The sequence below is a fragment of the Patella vulgata genome, chromosome 9 (genome assembly GCF_932274485.2).
Source record: "Patella vulgata chromosome 9, xgPatVulg1.2, whole genome shotgun sequence".
Lineage (NCBI taxonomy): Eukaryota > Metazoa > Mollusca > Gastropoda > Patellidae > Patella > Patella vulgata.
In genome coordinates this window covers 43,201,650-43,223,652 of record NC_065887.2, presented here as the reverse complement: position 1 = coordinate 43,223,652, position 22,003 = coordinate 43,201,650, and the positions used below count along the sequence as shown (strand labels likewise).

Here is a 22,003-nt window from a genome sequence, read left to right as displayed (position 1 = left end):
GCAGAACTGTTGAGCTACATTCAACATTTATAAAGCGAGAACCATTTGGCATATAATCAACCCTTTCCAATCAGTGACAGCTTAGGATACCATCGCCCGCCATTTGTATCAACCACGTAAAGCTTGGGCTACAATCAGGATTGTTTCATGCCTTAGGAAACTATCGCCAATTTCGCCAAGCCAGATCAGCTTAGCATACTATCAGGATTGTTTCAAGGCAAGAAAGCATGGGAAACTATCAAGATTGTGTCAAGCCAGAACAGGTTAGGATACTATCGACCATATTTACCAAGGCAGAACTGTTGAGCTACATTCAACATTTATAAAGCGAGAACCATTTGGCATATAATCAACCCTTTCCAAGCCAGGACAGCTTAGGATACCATCGCCCGCCATTTGTATCAACCACGTAAAGCCTGGGCTACAATCAGGATTGTTTCATGCCTTAGGAAACTATCGCCAATTTCGCCAAGCCAGATCAGCTTAGCATACTATCAGGATTGTTTCAAGCCAAGAAAGCATGGGAAACTATCAAGATTGTGTCAAGCCAGAACAGGTTATGATACTATCGACCATATTTACCAAGGCAGAACTGTTGAGCCACATTCACCATTTATAAAGCCAGAACCATTTGGGATATAATCAACCCTTTCCAAGCCAGGACAACTTAGGATACCATCGTCCGCCATTTTTATCAAGCCCGCAAGGCTTGGGCTACAATCAGTATTATTTCACGCCTTAGGAAAATATCGCCCAATTTCACCAAGCCAGATGAGCTTAGCATACTATCAGCATTGTTTAAGGCAGGAAAGCATGGGATACTATCAGGATTGTTTTAATCCAGGACTGTTTAGGATATTTTTGACCGTCTTTACCAAGCCAGAACGGATGAGCTTACATTCAACAGTTATAAAGCCAGAACAACCTTTACCAAGTCAGGATAGCCCAGGATACCATCGCCCGCCATTTTTGAATATGGAACTTCCTACTTTCTATTTGGATTAGGGTTAGGTATTTAAGATTAAAACCTATAAATTCAGGGTGAGGGGTTAAAGATTAAAACCAATGAGTCCCATTTTCACTATACAAGAAAAGGAGTCACAACATCCATACTGCCACAAACTTAATTTGTGGAAAACACTGAAATTGTTATTTACTTTCTGTGGTGCCACAACAATGAAATATTGAGACACTTAAATGGGAGTCACATCAAACATGAATGCCCAACACTCATGTTCAGATCTTTCAGGAATTAAGGGCAAGGTAAAGTTACACCATTTTGTCACAACACCTGAAAAGATGAAAAAATTATTTCAAAAACAAGAACAATGGCTCTTGGATACAAAAGTCTACAATAAAATACATTACTCACAGACCATTTTTTTTGCTACCACTCGCCCTTTAAACTCATCTTGTGATCACTGAGGTGTTAATTTATGGTGAAAATATCCAGGGGGGATCACGGTGTCTAAGTGGTTAAGACGCTGGCTCGCTAGTCTGGAGGTCGGGTGTTTGATCCCTGCATTGGCCGAGGAAGTTCATCCACATTTTCTGGCGTGGTTCCCCCTAGTCAGTGATGCACGACAAGGACAGCAGTCTAGTCGTTCGAATGGTTAAAAAAACCAAGGTCCCGTGTACACATTGGCGTGCACGTAAAAGATCCCTTGGGGGTTGAAATTCGATATAAGAGTAGACCGTAGTGCCGCTGTCCGGGCAAAATTTACCTCATAGCACACTGTATGGCATATGCCTGTCTTCATTTGTCCAGTTCGGAGCAAAACAGTAGGACGTTAAACCCCATTTCATTTTGCAAAATGTCCCACAATCGCGGTTATACAAGAATTATTTGAACTTTTTGACGTTACTTATCACACGCAACTATTGTCCCATGGTGTGTACAACAACCATCAAGACAAATGTACACATGCATGTACTCGCATGTGCTTTAGCCATTTTGGTATTTCAAGTCCTCCTTCTCCACACTCCAGTCATGCCCTGTTGACCTATCACTGGAGCATGAAAAATCGCCCGGTTGATCGAACCTCCTAACCGAATACAAATTGTGGGAGATCAATTATTTACACACCTATATATTTTTTAAAGCCCCAACCATTGCATTTTCTTTCTGATCACCCATTAAATATAATTCGTACTTTCCAAGACAGCGCAAATGACCTTCATCCTTTGCAGACTATAATTTGCTTTTATATGTGTCATATTATGTGGCATAGTGTTTGACATATATCAGTAAGAGTATGTTGCAAATATTATAATTTGCTGGTAAAGTGTAACTTATGGAATTTAAATTGTCTTTGTCGGAACTCTATTTTGTGAATATTTTGAGAGAAAGGAGAAAATTTGTAAGTTACTGTGGCCACAGATTAAAAATATTTATACTCTGTGCTGTGGCATCATGTAGGTAATCCGAGCCTTCGATAAATAAAATGAATTGAAAGTAGTCTATTTTTAGTAACCAATTTCTTTGCTCAAAATAACCAGTAGCTGCCAGGCAGGATACGCCCACATTTTGCAAGGGATGGATAGAGAACAAGCTAAAAACAAACGGGATTTTTTGTACAATCAGGGGCAATAATCCAGAAAATTATGGTCTGAAATCAAGGGCCATAATTCTGGAAGTTACAATCCGATATGCGCGGATATCGATAGAAACAGATAATTGGGTTATAAACTTACATTTCAAGTTTCAACAAAATCGGATAAAAATTGTGACCTCTTTAGGGTCCACAACCTTGAAATACCATATTTTTGCGCTATTTCACGAACTTCGAACTCCGCCATTCTTAGGGTGTAACGGTGATATATGAAAACTTTTTTTAAAATCAGATAAAATTATGCACCCTAGGGTCCAGAAGCTAAAAACGTGATTTTTCGTACAGAGGCCATAATTCATGAAGTTTCGATCCGATACATGCCAATATCGAAAGCAGTCGAGATCTTTTGGTGATAAACCTATATTTCAAGTTTCGTCAAAATCGGATAAGAATTGTGACCTGTAGAGTGTCCACAAACAAATGGTGGACGGACGGATGTCCAGACGGACAGGGGCGACAACATGAAAATGTGGGCGTATAAAAATACAGTTTTTGCCAAAATGAGACTTAAACTTCCGGTGATACTACAGGCAAAATAATGTGAAAAATGACGCATGCAAACTTGCCTATTTATCGTCAACTGCGCAAGGAACCGGGATCTTTGGGTTATAAACTTACATTTCAAGTTTCAACAAAATCGGATAAAAATTCTGATCTCTATAGGGTCTACAAGCTAAAAACGCGATTTTACGTAAAATCAGGGGCCATAATTCATGAATTTACGGTCCGATATGCGTGATTATCAAAAGGAACCGAGATCTTTGGGTTATAAACTTACATTTCAAGTTTCAACAAAATTGGATAAAAATTGTGACCTCCAAAGTGTCCACAACCTTGATATATCATATTTTTAGGCTATTTGAGTACGAGGGGCTGCCATTTTGTTGGTCAGTTTTGGTACGATTTTTACGAAATTGGAACTCAACTATACTGAGGTTGTAATGGTGGTGATATATTCAAAGGTTTTGTTTTAAATCGGATAAAAATTATGACTGCTATCACTGAGAACTACTAAGTGGTCAATCTGTGCACAGCCCTTATAGAAAATTATGTCTTGGGCGTTATCTCTACGTCTATCGAAAGAAAATTAATTTTCCGACTATTACTCGGCATTACCGCGTTAAAACTGTAAATAAGGTGTGTTAATTAACGAGGGTGAAAAACTGTCTGAGAGGTGAGTTAATTAACGATAGGGGTGAAAAACTGTGCGACGGCGCGTTTTCAGTAGAGGTGTGTTAATTAACCGACCGGTAAAAAATGAATGTCAATGTTGTGTATTGTTTAATTGGCGAGTATAATCAAGGACCAACAGGCTTTATCTGACACGTACGTGTTAAATCAAAATTTGGGAAGTAAAACTGTTTTACCGTGCGATTTATCATTCGACCGTGTGTTTTACGTAGGTCTTTGTATAATTAAAGACAGGTCTTTAGATAGGCGTGTGTGCTCGCTATGAACTACGTTGAACCCTTTTGTATTGCATACTATAAGTTTCATTTAATGAAATAAAAATATGGGCCTTAATCTATCGTATACGGAAAGGCGAATATTATGTTGTCATTTATCAATACCGACCAGTCAGAGCCCAATTTGAATATCCACGGGAATATAGAGAGTAAATTCAGCAAAAACAACCGAACTATATTTCTGCTTTATTATTAAAAGACGCGCACTCACCGTTTGAAATATATTAAATTTATAAAAACGTGCCACGATGCGTAGATTGAGCATCTTACCTTCAATAGCAATATCCATAAAACAGAAATCTCCATATTGATAAATAATACGGCACAACAAACCGAACAGTGGTAATTTCCACACAAATGATATATTTAAACTAAAATTACTTTAGCTTTTCACGTTTCATTACACTATTTGCATATTGTCCGACAGTTTTGGCCCAATTTTCATGAAATTCGAACTCAACAAACATCACCGTGAAAAGGTGATATATTCAAACGTTTTTTTAAATCAGGTAAGAATTGTGACCTCTAGAGGGTCCGCAAGCTAAAAACACGATTTTTCATACAATCAGGGGCCATAATTCAGGAAGTTACGATTCAATATGCCCAAATATCGAAAGGGTTATAAACATGCATTTCAAGTTTCATCAAAATCATATCAAAATTGTGACCTCTAGATAGTCCACAACTTCGATATAACAGATGTTTACACTAATTGTGTACGAGGGGCGGCCATTTTCTCCAGCAGTTTTGGTCAGATTTTCATGAAATTCGAACTCATCTAATTTTACGGAGTAACGGTGATAAATCTGAACGTTTTTTTTTAAATCAGATAAAAATTATGACCTCTATAGGGTCCACAAGCTAAATACGAAATTTTTCGTACAATCACGGGCCATAATTCAGGAAGTTACGTTCAGGTATATGCAATTACCGAATGGAACCAAATCATTGGATAAAAATTGTGACCTCTATAGGGTCCACAAGCCAAAAACGCGATTTTTCGAAGAATCAGGGGCCATAATCCATATCGCAAGGAACGGAGATCTTAGTGAGATAAACCTATATTTCAAGTTTCGTTGAAATCGGATAGAAATTGTGAACTGTAGAGTGTCTACAAACAATTGTGGACGTCCGGACGGACAGGGCTAGACAATATACAATCACATGAAAATGTGGGCGTATAAAAACTTAGGACGTCACTCTAACAAAAAATCTAGGTCAAATTTCTACTGCAACAGTCGATTGCGAATAGTGAATGCTTTTCAAAAATATCAAACTATTGACCTTCGGATAAAAATTGTAGGACGAGTAGGATTTTGAAGATTGACTTACATTTTCAAAATAGTGTCACTTTCGGTGAATTTTAACATGATGAGATTTCTCTAAAAAGTTGAAAGACGACTCGTACTAACAAATATTTTTAAATAAGGCAACATTAAAGATACATTATGGGAGATTAGATAAAGAGCTGGAAGTTCTCAATATAATAGTTAACCATTTTTCAAGAGATGGATAGAGAACAAACTAAACAAAAAGCGATTTTTCGTAACATCAAGGGCCATAATTCAAGAAGGTACGATCAGATATGTGCGAATATCGACAGGAACCAAGATCGTTGGGTTATAAACATGCATTTCAAGTTTCATTAAAATCCGATCAAAATTGTGACCTCCAAAGGGTTCACAACCTTGATATACCAGATGTTTACACTATTTGCGTCGAGGGGTAGGCCATTTTGTCTGGCAGTTTTCGTCCGATTTTCAAGAAATTCAAACTCGCCTAACATTACTGTGTAACGGTGATATATTTGATTGTTTTTGTATATCAGATAATAATTGTGACCTCTCGAGGGACCACAAGCTAAAAACAGGATTTTTCATACAATCAGGTGACATAATCCAGGAAGTTACGATCTGATATGCACAAATATTGACAGTAACCAAGATCTTTGGGTTATAAACATGTATTTCAAGTTTCATCAAAATCGGATCACAATTGTGACTAATTTTTAAATTAAGGGACCACAAGCTAAAAACGTTATTTTTCTTACGATCAAGGACCATAATTCAAGAAAGTACAATCAGATATGTGCGAATATCGAAAAGAACCAAGATCTTTGTGTTATAAACATGCATTTCAAGTTTCATCAAAATTGGATCAAAATTGTGACATTCACATGTGTTTTTTTTAAATTGGATACAAATTTTGACCTCTAGTGGGACAAACTAAAAATGTGATTTTTCATACAATCAAGGGCCATAATTCAGGAAGTTACGATGCGATATGTGCGAATTTCGAAAGAAACCAAGATATTTGGGTTATAAACATGTATTTCAAGTTTCATTAAAATCCGGTCAAAATTGTGACCTTTAGAGGTCCATAACCTTGATATACCAAATGTTTACAACATTTGCACATGGGGGGGGGGGGGCATTTTGTCTGACAGTTTTGGTCCGTTTTTCATGAAATTCGAACTCAACCACCAACAATATGGTGTAACGGTGACATATTCAAACGTTTTTTTAAATCAGATAATAATTGTGAACTCTTGAGGGACCACAAGCTAAAAACGCGATTTTTCATACAATCAGGGACCAAGTTCAGCAAGTTACGATCTGATATGCACAAATGTCGAAAGGAAACAAAATCTTTGGGTTATAAACATGCATTTCGAGTTTCATCAAATTGGGTGAAAATTGTGATCTCTAGAGTGTCCACATGAAAATGTAAGGGTATAAAAACTAGATAATGTAAAGGGAATTTGCTGAAAATTTCAGTCAAATTGATCCCTTCATAAAAAGATTTTAGCGATAGAACTTTTGGCCTAGCCTCGATCATTATTACTAAAGTCGGTACGATAAAAAACATAGTCTCAATTATCCATTTAATGATTAAATTATGAATGGATGTCGAACAGGAAATCGGAGCCTAATCCAATAAACATTGCAAGCTAGTTGATTTTGAGCTTGTTTTGTTAATAAATGTCTAATTAAGAATTTAGATAACATTTCAGGCCGAAAGACCTGCAATAGGCAGTTTTAGCTCTTGCATAGTGTATGTATGTTTAAAGAAGTTGGAAATCTAACATCTTCAAAGGGGAGATAATCGAAAAGTTTTTGTTGACATTTTTGGCTTAATCAAATTGGGCCATATGCATGCGTCAGAGAAATGAAATGGAGTTTAACGTCCTACTGTTCTGCTCCTAACCTGGGCTAATGAAGACGGGCATACGCCATACAGTGTGCTATGAGGGAAATTTTGCCCGGACAGCGGCACTACGGCCTACTCTTATATCGAATTCCAACTGCCAAGGCATGCGTCAGAGTAGTCAATGTCTCGACATAAAAGCCGAGAAATATGAACAGTTACAAATTAGTGAAAGTCGCATCCAAATTGGTTGAAAAACGAAAAAATTCTCTCTGATGTCTAATATAGGTCTATTGTCGTTGATGACATCACTTCTTGTTATCATTTTCAAAGTTATAGTTATTCACCTTTTGAACTAAATACCTTTCGGATGGTATAGAGTTTTATTTTGTAGAACATGTACTTTTTCCAAACACATGAGAAAAAAAATAATAATCTGAACAAAAACAATAGTTTTTATACGCCCACATTGAAATTGCTTGTGGATGCTCTAGAGGCTGAAGTTAATATCCGATTGACTTTAAATTTATACACAGTGTTTAAGGTCATGAGACGAACAAGCCTATTGATGTTCAGTGATTTCCGATAATTACTGCCAGAGTTATGGCCCTTTATCACTTCAAAATGGGTGGGTGCTCTAGAGGTCAAAGTTGATGATGACTGCCAGAGTTATGGCCCTTGATCACTTCAAAAAATCTTGTAAATGCTCTGTAGGCTAAAGTTAATATCCAATTGACTTTAAATTGATACACAGTGTTTGAGGTCATGAGACGAAGAATCATTGATTTTCAACGATTTCCGATAATTACTGCAAGAGTTATGGCCCTTGATCACTTTGAAAAATCTTGTGACGCTCTAGAGGCTAAAGTTATCCGATTGACTTCAGATTGATACACAGAGTTTAAAGTCTTGAGACAAACAAGTATATTGATTTTCAATGAATCTTGATATAAACATATGTGACAACTCTTGTTTACTGCCCGGACGATTTAGCTGCTGTGGGCGTATGTTTCGTTGCCTGGCAACCTATCTTTATACTACGTAAAACTAATAATCCGAACAAAAATAATAGTTTTTATACTAGGTAAAACTAATAATCTGAACAAAAACAGTAGTTTTTATACCATGTAGTAGTAGTATAAATACTAATAATCTTAGTAGTAACAATAGTCTTTCACCAAAGCCTAGTATGGCCTCTAATAGTTTAAAGAATCCTCCAGCATTGCATAAGAATAATTCATATGTGAGCAGTGGAAAAATGAAGTCAAAATGTGGCAGTTTATAACTGAATTAGAAAAGAGAACCAGAAGTTGCCAAGCAAGATACGCCCACATTTTGCAAGAGATGGATAGAGAAAGCGATTTTTCGTACAATTAGGGCCCATAATTCAGGAAGCTATGGTCTGAAATGCGCGAATATTGAGAGGATCTGCGATATTTGGGATATAAAGATATAATTTAAGTTTCATCGAAATGGGATAAAAATTTTGACCACCAGCTAAAAATTCAGGAAGTTACAATCCGACATGCACGAATATCGAAAGGAACCAAGATCTTTGGGTTATAACGATATATTTCAAGTTTCACCAAAATCGGATAAAATTGTGACTTATAGAGGGTCCACAACCTTGATATACCATATATTTATACTATTTGTGTACGAGGTGCGATCATTATGTCCGGCAATTTTGGTTCAATTTTTATGTGATTCGAACTCAACCATTACATTAGGGTGTAAAGTTAATATATTCAATCGGTTTTTTTTAAATCGGTATATGCAATTACCGAATGGAACCAAATCATTCTGATATCAATATAAATTTAAAGTTTCATCAACATCGGATCAAAATTGTGGCCTCTAGAGGCTCCAAAATCTTAATATACCATATAATTTACACTATCTGCGTACAAGGGGCAACCATTTTGTCCAGCAGTTTTGGCCTGATTTTCACAAAATTCGAACTCAACCATCACTAGGGTGTAACAAAGATATATTCAAACTTTAAATCGGATAAAAATTGTGGCTCCTAGAGAGACCACAAGCTTAAAACGTGATTTTTCGTATAATCAAGGGTCATAATTCAGGAAGTTACGATCCGAAATGCGCAAATATCAAGAGGAACCAAGATCCTTGGGTTATAAACATGTATTTCACAATCGGATCAAAATTGCAGCCACTAGAGGGTCCACAACCTTGATATACCATATATTTATACTATTTGTGTACGAGGTGCGATCATTATGTCCGGCAGTTTTGGTTCAATTTTTATGCGATTCGAACTCAACCATTACATTAGTGTGTAAAGGTAATATATTCAATCGTTTTTTTTTTAAATCGGTATATGCAATTACCGAATGGAACCAAATCATTCTGATATCAATATAAATTTAAAGTTTCATCAACATCGGATCAAAATTGTGGCCTCTAGAAGCTCCAAAATCTTAATATACCATATAATTTACACTATCTGCGTACAAGGGGCAACCATTTTGTCCAGCAGTTTTGGCCTGATTTTCACAAAATTCGAACTCAACCATCACTAGGGTGTAACAATGATATATTCAAACTTTTAATCGGATAAAAATTGTGGCCCCTAGAGAGACCACAAGCTAAAAACGTGATTTTTCGTATAATCAAGGGTCATAATTCAGGAAATATGCGCAAATATCAAGAGGAACCAAGATCCTTGGGTTATAAACATGTATTTCACAATCGGATCAAAATTGCAGCCACTAGAGGGTCCACAACCTTGATATACCATATATTTACACTATTTGCATACGAGGGGGGTGGCCATTAGAAGTCAACAACCATCATTAGGGTGTAATTGTGACCTTTAGAGGTCCATAACCTTGATATACCAAATGTTTACAACATTTGCACATGGGGGGGGGGGGGGGTTGCGGCTATTTTTTCTGACAGTTTTGGTCCGATTTTCACAAAATTCGAAGTCAACCATCATTAGGGTGTAACGGTGATACATTCAAACGTTTTTTGAAATCGGATAAAAATTGTGCCCTCAAGATTGACCACAAGCTAAAAACACGATTTTTCGTACCATCAAGGGCCATAATTCAGGAAGTTACGATCCGATATATGCAAATATTCAAGGGCACCAAGATCTTTGGGTTATAAACACGAATTCCAAGTTCCATCAAAATCCGATAAAGATTGACCCCTTGAGTGTCCGCAAGCTAATTTGGCCGCAATCATTCTTTTCTCCGAGTTATTGAACGCAAGTAATTATACTGTTAGATACAACAGGTCTGATTTTAACACGAGACTTTTAGTATGTAGAACTTCAGATGAAAACCCTATTATGCTCTATGCTGATCCCTAGGTTAAGAGACCCCCAGTTGTGAGCAAAAGCATACGGGCTCGATGAATGTAAGCGGAACAGAACCTGAAATGCCCCCCAAAATATTTCTGGTTACAAATGGTACAGCCGGTTGTTTGCGAACAGCCCCCCCCCCCCAAGATAATTTGTAAAATTTGACGAACACAGACTCGTTTTCCTGGCGCGAATCGTGATAGTTGAAACCTAGCACTAAGACAGTTGTATTAAAAAAATTCTATTTCTATGTAACACCTCACTGGTTTGTGCAAATAAAATTAATTGTTAGACCATTTATGCCCTATCTTTAAAAATAAGATATTTGAGTAACGTCCTTGTTGAATAAGTATGCCAATAATATATACTCTTCAAAAAAAAGTAGGGGATATTGAAATGGGCACAAAAATTGAACTTATACAAGAGCTAGTGATACTCGTTTTAAGTATCGGATAAAACTTTTGATCTCTAAATGGTCCATAACCTTGGTATTGTATGGAGAGTTGCCATTTGACTGAAAGTTTCAGTCCGATTTTCAGGAAATTCATAATTATGATGTAATGCCGACACATTTGAACGGTTTTGGAAATACGATATAAATGGTTTTCTATATCAATTGATGACCACCAGCTGCCAGGCAGGCTACGCCCACAGTTTGCAAGAGATGGATAGAGAACAAGCTAAAAACAAACAGGATTTTTTGTACAATCAGGGGCAATAATCCAGAAAGTTATGGTCTGAAATGCGCAAATATCAAAAGGGACTGAGAAGATCTTTGGGATATAAAGATATGTTTTAAGTTGCATCAGAATCGGATAAAAATTGTGACCGCTAAAGGGTAGACAATATACTTTTACACAATTTTGTTGGGCAGTTTCATTTCAATTTTCCCGAAATTCAAATTCAACCTTCATTATGGTGAAATGGTGAAATATTTAAACGGTTTTTAAAATCGGAAAAAAATTGTGACCTCTAGAAAATCTGCAAGCTAAAAATGCGATTTTTCGAACAATCAGGAGCCATAATCCAGGAAGTTAAGTTTGGGTATCCGTGATTATCAAACGGATCCAAGATTTTAGCGTGTAATGGTGATATATTCACACATCTTTTTTTTTTTTTTTTTTAAATCAGACAAAATTGTGACCTCTACAGGGACTACAAGCTAAAAAGGTATTTTCCGTACAATCAGGGGCCATAACCTTCGACAACCTTTGCATATTATACTTTTACACAATTTGCGTACAAAGAGCGCCCATTTTGTCTAGTGGTTTCATTTCGATTTTCAAATGAATATCAAAAGGAACCAATTTCTTTGGGTTATAAACATGTATTTCAAGTTTCATCAAAATCGGATCAAAATTGTGACCTCTAGACGGTCAACAACTTTGAAATATCAGATGTTACACACTATTTGCGTACGAGGGGCGTCCATTTTGTCCGTCGGTTTTAGTCCGATTTTCACGAAATTCAAACTGAGCCAGAATTACGATGTAACGGTGATATTTTTTAACTTTTTTTTAAAATCAGATAATAATTGTGACCTCTAGAGGGAGCTCAAGCTAAAAACGTGATTTTTCATACAATCAGGGGCCAGAATCCATGGAGTTACGGTTCGATACATGCCAATATCGAAAGGAACCGACATCTTAGCGAGATAAACCTATAATTCAAGTTTCGTTGAAATAGAATAAAAATTGTGACATGTAGAGTGTCCACAAACAATTGTGGACGGATGGACAGACAGGGGCGACGACAATATACTTCCACATGAAAATGTGGGCATATAAAAAACCCTGTAGCTTCTTGAACTTTAGCCTGATCATAAAAAAATTAAGAACATTTACATACCTGACCGATGTATCATCAGCATAGTCATCAAGCAATCAGAACTTCACCTGTTCTTTATGTTGTAGGGCTCAAAATATGGATATATTAACCACACATGTACAAGACATGCCCATATTTTCCAAGAACTGTGGGGAAAAAACAAAGCATAGGTGAATCTATCAGCAATGATAACCAGCAGACCTGTCAACTCTACCGCATCACGCAGTAAAGTGCCGCGAAAAGGCCTCATGTACCGCTCTACTGCCCGGTAAGAGATATCTACCGCATTTTCAAACAAAGAGTTTTTTAATTTTCTCGCCAAAACTATGGAACTAAGGGAAGCAACTCTTTGCATGTAAACAATAATGATTGCGACTTTCGGTTATTAACATCGATTTGGGATATTGTAAGGTGTAATTTAGCTAAGATTTTTTCTCAAATTCTTTTCAACCTATTTTAGAGTTAATAAAGCGGATATAATTATTGGCACGTGTTCCAAATACTCTTAAAATGCGTAGCGATAAACTAAACAAATAGCGACCAATTTACAGTGGCAGTGGTACGTCGCACGTACGTCACAAGGAATCAAGATATTTTTAAAATCATGCTAACACTAACACAGACAGCTAAGTTAAAACAAAAGAGAAGTGGCAGTGGTAGGCCTACTGCCAGTAGTTACTAATTATTTCTTTCTATAGGCTACATATTCAATTTTGGTTTAATTACATAGGCCTAATGATAAATAATTTTAGATAAGATATGGTTACCATTGTTTGTGTACATTTTATCTAATTACCCATTTAATGCAATTTTTGTATTGTTAATTGTTGGACCTGCAGTTCAGCGTATCATTTCTAAATTAATTACCCTTGGAAGTGCAAATTTACGCTTTTTTGGGAATCTGCCAAATCATGGTTTCTACTGCATTTTTTACACTACCCTACTGCATTTCAGCAGTACCTTGAAATAAATGATTAATTGTGCTGTAATTAAATAGAGATGTTGATAGTTGACCAGAAAATAAAAGAGTGAAGTTAGTAACTAGGATAAACAAAGCAGGTTTCTAAGACACTTAAATCTACTCACTATCTTACAACAGCATCTTTAAACTAAACTAAAGTAATTATAACTACTGGAAATACAAGGCTAGCTGGATAAACAGGACAATGGAAACTGACTAAAATCTTTAAACAGAATATAACACCCTACTAAAATAGTTAAAGAGAATATAGCACCCTACTACACTATCCCCCCAGCACAAGAAGTGGCGTCCTAACACGAACAGACTTAACCAGTCTATGATCCACCTTAATAAAAACAACAATATACATATAATACAAAAACCAAATAACCAAATCATAATCCATAAACAAATCCAAGTCGTCATCACCTAAAACTGTAAGCAACTACATACATTTGTAATATAACCAACCTAATTAATAATGCAGAAATCAATTATAAAAGTAGATATAGTCACTGAAAATCAAACCCAAACAGTATTCCCTAAAACCCAAGCATCCGATTTCATCCATCCCGATGGTTTTCGTTGACGTTTTAAAGGAACAGGACTTTCTGACGAATGAGAATCTGACACAACTGGAATAGAAATATCCGGTGGTAAAATATCGGGAGCTTTTTGCAAAGAAATATTAATATCAGTAGAACAGTGACCATCAGAAACCAAATTACTATCGTTAATATTAACCACAGACCCATCTGCATCAGAAGACTGAGAAACACCACTACTTACATCAGAAAGAGGAATGACATCACTATTTACATCACTAGTACTGACCCGAGTTATAGGTTCTTCAGAAATACTGCAATCAATTGACAAAGTAGTATCAAGTGACACTTTAGATCGGGGAGCTGGAATAGGGCGCCCTGACGAACAAATAGGTAAGAGAAGATTTCTGTGAAGGGTGCGTCTTTCGGAAGTGCCATCTTTTTGAACAGTGTAAACTGGAATGCTGAAATCAGGCTGTGAAACAACAGTATAACAAATATTTTCCCACTTATCAGCCAATTTATTTTTACCTCTAATTTGAACATTTCTTACCAAAACAATATCTCCATAATGAAGGTTAGCGCCTTTAACTTTTGTATCATAGTGAAACTTGTCTATGTTGAGCCTTTTCTATGTTTTGTTTAGCAATTTCATTAACCAAATTGAATTTATCTTGCAGCTGAGAAGCAAATTGTGTGTATGAAGAATTGATATCAGAAGAATAATTGTCACCAAGAATTATATCCACCGGAAGTTTTGGATTTCTACCAAACATGAGATAAAAAGGAGAATAAGAAGTGGACTCCTATTTTGTTGAATTATATACATATACTAAAAATGAGAGTCTTTCCAGTGAACCTTCTGATCTTCTGTGAGTGTACCAAGCATATTTAATAAAGTTCTGTTAAAACGCTCACATAACCCATTACCCATGGGATGATAGTGTTGTTCTAGATTTATTTATACCTAAGATACTGCATACTTTAATAATATTCGATTCAAAATTTCGACCCTGATCAGAATGAAGTTGTGAAAAAATGCCATATGGTAAGAAGAAATGTTGTATTAAGATTTTAGCGGTGGTTTTAGCGGTCTGGTTTTTTGTTGGTACTGCTACAGCAAACTTTGTGAAATGATCCGTTATAATTAAAATATTCTCAATACCACCTTTAGATGGTTCCAAAGAAAGAAAATCAGTGCAGACTAGTTGTAAAGGTTCTGATGTTGAAATACCGACTAAAGGAGCACGAATATTCTGTTGGGGAGACATTCGACGGATACATCTGTCACATATACGAACATAATTTTCTACATCTCTACACATATGTGGCCAATAAACTCGAGATTTAACCAAATCCAAGGTTCGATCTCTACCCATATGACCCAAATTGCCATGAAGTGCAGACAATACCAGACGACGAAGAGAAACAGGTAATACAATTTGTAAAATAGGGTCAGATGAAGATGAAAACTTTATATATAAAATGTCTTTTATAATTAAGTTATCCCAGGAACAAAGTATAGCAGCTGTATCCTTATCAACACTATGAAAATCAGTAGGTTTACATCCATTTCTAACTGCTTGAATTATAAACTGAATCCCTACACAATCTTGTTGTGCCTTGTAAACTTTTGACTTATCCATTAAATTTGAATATTCCACAGGAACACTAATAATAAAAGAAACAAAACAATCTAGAACATTCTGACTAAAAGAAAAAGTTTCAATTTTACCAAGATCAACGTCAGTGAAATTAATTATAGCTGTTACAACTGTATTATCTAGACTTGAAACTGGAAGTCTTGATAAAGCAGTTAAAGGTTTAGCTATCCTTGAGTAATCTTTAATGTATCTTATAAAATAACCACAAAAACCTAAAAAGCTACGAATTTCAGAAACATTTGAAGGAATCGGCCAGTTCTTAAGTGTAGAAATTTTGTCAGGGTCAGCTTTTACACCATCTTCTGAAATAATATGCTTCCTGAGACGAGAAAATACGGACCCTAAACGAATAAGATGTTCCTCGAATGTTTTGGAAAAAACAATAATGTCATCTATATATGTAAGACAATGAAACAGATGAATATCCGCCATACACCGCTCTAAACAACGCTGGAAAGAACTAGGCGCGTTGGTTAATTCGAAGGGCATAGCATTAAACTCCCAAAAGCCTAAATTGCCAGTTGTAAATGCTGTCTTGGGTTTATCTTCTTCAGCCATTTCTATCTGCTAGTACCCACTTTTTAAATCTAATGAAGAAAAATATTTAGAACCATGAAGCGAATCAAGAGTCTCTTCTATCCTGGGAAGTGCATATGAATCATGGACAGTTCTGGAATTTAGTTTTCGGTAGTCCACACAGAAACGTAGTGAACCGTCTTTTTTTCGAACAAGATCTACTGGAGAAGCAAAGGGACTATTTGAAAACGTCTTTATAACTATGTAAAAGATCTTTAAGTTGGTTAGCTTCTTCTGTACATTTTGAATGAATAGACTGAAAATTAAACAAATCATCAAACGGCTTTACTGAAGAATTATTTGATGATAAAAATGGAGAATTATTTACGACTTCAACTTGCTGAAGTTGACAAAGAACTGCTTTACCAGGAATAGTAATGGGTCTGTCTGAAGAATTTGTGATGTTAATTCTCACTTTATTAGATGACTGTAAAATTACATTTAACTATACCAGGAACAACATGAAGAGAACCAGGAAGTGATATATCATCTAGCGCCATATAACATTTACCGGGTAATGGTTTAGTTAATTTTGAAGTACCAGCCACAAGCATTGACGAATTTGCAGGAATCTTCACCGGATTTGAACTGGACTTTAAAAAACAAGGAACTTTACTAGATTGAACTTGTGTAGTTAAAAGTGAAAATGTGGAATTCCAAACATCTGAATCTGTTGATGTGTTACATAACCTTGAGAGAATATTTGTACCCACTAACATTGGAGTCTTAGAATTAAAAGAATTTGTAGGTACAACTAAAATTAAATCTTGCAAATGTTCACTACTATCAGGAATTCTAACAGGAACTGAAATATATCATAAGTATGAAACTTTAATCCCTCCTACGGTACGAACTTCTAATAAATCGTTAAGCGGGTAAATTTGAAAATTAGGTAAAAAACGACGATGAAAATCAGCAGAAATGGTAGAAACCATTGAACCGGAATCCAATAATGCAGAACATAAAATATCATTAATTAAAATATGAGCAACGTTCGATGAACCAACTAAATCGGAAATAAAAGATGAGGCATTCTGTTGACAAGAAACATTAGGACTTACCGACCGCCCCGTGGAATAAGTCCTTGCGAGTTTAAAGAACACTCGATCCCCTCTTCTGTGACCAGGTTGTTGACAAGCGTAACAAATAGGAGTTACCCTGGGACGATAATCGCTTGTATTTAAAAACTGATTCGGTGGGCGAAATGTGGGATTGAACAAAGGAGGAGGAGGAACATGAACTTGACGAGGTGGATCTCTCATATTCGAAGAATTGAACTGTGTAGGTGGCTGTCTATAGTACCTCTGTCGTGGTTGCTGCATCTGGTGCTCCATATCAGATATACGAGAATTAACTGTTTTCAATTGCTCTGACAAACCGGAAATTTTATTTTGAAAAGTGTGTGAAGAACTTGAAGTTGTAGATGTTAAATAAAATGATTACCCAGAACTAGCGAAATTAGAAGTGACTGGAAATTATGCATCTCTTCTTCACCTTTCCTAACTGCAGTCATTAAAACTGAAAATGAAACATCAGCATCAAGAATGTGCCTAGTATTAGATTTGACTTGTGAATTGATCAGGCCATGCCAAAATCTGTCCTTCAATATCTTATTTGAAGAATGTTCAACTAGAATACCAGCATTAATTAATTTTGAAAGAATATGTTTGATTTTACATGCCCATGAGGAAATGGATTTTCCTGCTGCTTTGCAGTGTATAGTTTATTCATCAAGACATCTACAGATAAAATATCAACAAATAATGGGTCAAAGTGCATAAATAAATCAGTTATTGTTTGAGGATTAATACCAATTAAAAATTCAGCAGCTGTACCTCGTGCGGCTCTACGAATGGCATTAATAATAGATGGGATAGAATATTGGCCTTCTCTCTCCAATCCGACAATCTCCAGACGCCATTGATAAGAAACGTCTCCTTTGTTGCTGTCTCCGGAAAATGAAGATAATCGTGGTGAAGATGAAAAAGGCAAGTATGAACAAGTGGGCATTTCAAATCTGGAAACTGAAGAAGATCTTAGTAGTAATTGGATTCATTTGAACAGATGAAGAATTTTGCTGTAGTGTATGGGGTATGGAAACAGAAGATGCTGATGCCGGATAACTCTGCACTGGTGTTGTATTCTGAAAATTTGATGGTTGACGTCTCAATCGATGATGGTGTGGAATTAACATAAAAAGTCTCATTGCCTGATCTTGGGGTTCTTCGCGAAGTAGAATTTCTAACAGTGGAAGTTGTGTGAGCACCTTGGAGTTGAAACCGTGCATGACAAATTTAACAAAGATGAAGATTGATATGAAATGAAATGGAGTTTAACGTCCTACTGTTCTGCTCCTAACCTGGGCTAATGAAGACGGGATGAAGATTGATGAGGACGAGTATCAATCAAAGGGCCATATACTAGTACATCCTTACAAAACTTCATGTTGCATTTCCAAATTTAATTGCAACATTACCACTTTTAATTCATTAGTAATTGAACGAGTTGCGTCTTCATTTGCATTTGCTTCTGCCATTGTGTAAACTAAGCACCGATGTAACAACAAAATATAAATGAATAAATACCAAATAAATGACCTAAAAAAAATTTGGAAATTCACATTACACACCATGTAGATGAAAATATCTACGTGAAAATCAAAATCAAAATGTAGATGAAAATATCTAAGTGAAAATCAAAATCAAACAAAATTTTTGGACTGGAATGTGAAATTCGCTACCGAAAACAATCTACAAAGTTGAAGTCACAACAACAAAACCAGAATATATATCAAAATTAACACCGAAAATCCAAGTCCAAAAGAAATACCCAACTGAAACTTTTCAAACCTCTTCAGAAATGAAAATACAAGAAAACAAAAACAATCAAATACTGGAACGATAAGGTTAAATGAAAATCAAGCAAGTCATGAGCAATCAGTTTACCTTCATTAATTAAAGTCAAGTTACAAGGAAAGAAATGCTGAGGAGAAATAGAAATGGAAAGTCAAGTGCAAGTGTTTTGATAATGTTAAGTTATGGAACTATGTAGAATGTAAACAAATAAAAAATGGCTGTCAATGTCAATAGGTCAATGTCACAGTCAGTAGGTCAATGTCAATGTAACCTATCACCTATAAGAGAAATTTAAAGCTACCCTAATTATAAAATACATATGTCTGTTTTACACAGAATTTAATATTATAATGTTATGTAATTAATAGCACCCTAATAATTATGATTCCAATGATTTAAATATTTATGTAAGGTTGATATTTGTAATGTTAGAAATGTATTTTACCAAATAACCATTGAATGATTGTACTAATATGACCAATGAATTTTATTACTACATAAATGTATAATGTAAGATGTACTATATGAACAATTATTAATAAAATATGTACCTATATACAAGTAGAATAAGTAAATATGTAAAATAACCGGTATTTATTTATGAAGTAAAGAATTTAATGCATTAGTCACCTAGATTATTTATAATAATATAGCTGTCTAAATTACGATATGTGTATTTTACTAACTTTGTAATTTATGTACGTTAATAATAAGAACAAATATTATACACTATAAGTATAAGACTAAGACAGACAATCAAGGCGTCCCCAGATATACATACACATTCACACTTACAACAATAAACTACTCAATATTACAATTAATACAATTATAATAATATATTCATACAAACAAAATGTTTACTTGGCCAACTTTGTAATTTATATACTATGTACGTTAATAATAAGAACAATTAATACAATTATAATAATATATTCATAGAAACAAAATGTTTACTTGGCCAAGTATAAGAAAAAACAACTTACATAGCTCTTTCGCAGAAATCCAGAAAAATCCAAGAATTCCAACACAAACACAAATCAAGTAAGAGTTCGCAAAACACAGATCACAAAACACACCAGGAATCCACCGTCTCTATACCACGTTGGGCGCCATTTTGTAGCTGGAGGATCGCATGATCGACTCCAGGTCGGGGTTGAACAGAACAGTTGAGACCAGTGAACAACAGGACAATATAATATTTTACAGAACAAAAAAACCCTGAAAAGATACAAAATGATTATTTACACAAGTGAATTATTAAATGATATATATTCTATTAATTACTAATTCAGGAGGCAAGTTATAATATAAGTACTATATTATATGTATTAAATTATCAAGACTATATATTTACATTTAATCCGTTATGACAAAGAATGATATAAATATAGATATCAAACTAACATACCCTAAGACGGGTGCTTTCCAGGAAAATAAATGTGACCATAGAGTTGTAAACTTTACAGACAACACAATTAGGAACGCTATAGTATAAAACAATTAACAAGACATTACACAGGGGATAATATATTTAATCAATGTTTATTTATGAAATATAAAGTTACCTAATTTGCTAATAATTAATTTATTAGTTTAGAATTACTTATATAGTTTAAAATGTCTAGTCCAGTCAAACAAATATTAAACCTACCTTGAAATAAATGATGAATTGTGCTGTAATTAAATAGAGATGTTGATAGTTGACCAGATAATAAAAGAGTGAAGTTAGTAACTAGGATAAACAAAGCAGGTTTCTAAGACACTTAAATCTACTCACTATCTTACAATATCATCTTTAAACTAAACTAAAGTAATTATAACTACTGGAAATACAAGGCTAGCTGGATAAACAGGACAATGGAAACTGACTAAAATCTTTAAACAGAATATAACACCCTACTAAAATAGTTAAAGAGAATACAGCACCCTACTACCGCGAACGCGGTTACAGTTTAGAGATGAAGCACCAGAGCATATATGAAGAACGTCAAAAAACCTCATGAATTATAATAACAATATGCCCTGAAAGAACAAAAATACATTCCATACTAAACTAATGATACAAGTCAATGTTATACAATCTTAATCATATCACAGTAAACCGAATGATTGACTTACATCTTTGGATAAAGTCTATGAATTATTTCATAAAATCATAATATAGAATCATTCATTCTACACACTTTATTTCACAAAATAAAGTCACATATCAAGCATTCATGTGTTTTAAATTATATGTAATGTAAATGTGTCTTACCACTTTGTGGAAATGAGCTGTATGAATCTCAGGAACCAGTCATCCAAGTAGAAAAAGAAGAGTGAGAGAAAATACTAATTCATATCTTTTAATAAAATGCGCCACCCAAATAACCAATCAGAATACAGCAAATCATATCACCTGATAAACAACCTCCAAGTGAAATGTACAACAAAACCTTCCAGAACAAAAGTAACTCCTCAATATTTTAGACTAAGGACACAAAGAACAAATTCCACCAAACATAAGAATCAAATCCTAGTTCCCATAAAACCAAGACCAAAACTTCAAAAGTATAACTACAATAGAAACATATATACACCACAACCCATAACATCTTTTTTGACTTTTTTAACTATGAAAAATAAAACTCGAAATCCCATTAATTAAATAACAAGACCAAACAACCAAACGGACAACGTGAAAAGTAGCAAATTAATCCCCGCTACAATAATTTAACAGTATTCCTTGTCGCAAGACCAGATGACATGACCAACTTGAGATAACCAACTTGTGAAGTACAAATTGATTTACGATTACTTTCTTTAAAAAGCTTTCTATCTGATTTAAATTGTTAAACATATAATTATATGTGTTTTTCAAATAATGGAGCCGGAAAACATTCTCTCCAAGGGAGATTACTCCAACCTACAATTTCATCATGTTAGGATCAAGACCAGTAATTTTCTTCATATGCACTACCCAAGGAAGCAGTTAGAACCTCCTCTCTGACCGAAACGACACAATTTCTTAGACTGA

The 22,003-nt window shown here is 35.1% G+C and overlaps 1 long non-coding RNA gene across 2 annotated transcripts; it reads right to left on the bottom strand.

Moving 5' to 3' along the window:
* Nucleotides 1-855: 855 nt before the first annotated feature.
* LOC126808371 (uncharacterized) lies at nt 856-21,489 on the bottom strand. Of its 2 annotated transcripts, XR_008789222.1 has the most exons (7): nt 21,245-21,481; nt 20,914-21,009; nt 20,639-20,661; nt 20,396-20,471; nt 19,971-20,205; nt 12,405-12,529; nt 856-1,291 (listed from the first exon to the last, which is right to left on the bottom strand). It is a non-coding gene; the product is annotated as an uncharacterized LOC126808371 (long non-coding RNA). The 2 variants fall into 2 exon arrangements; XR_008789221.1 differs by having other exon boundaries at nt 20,639-21,009; nt 21,245-21,489.
* Nucleotides 21,490-22,003: the final 514 nt, after the last annotated feature.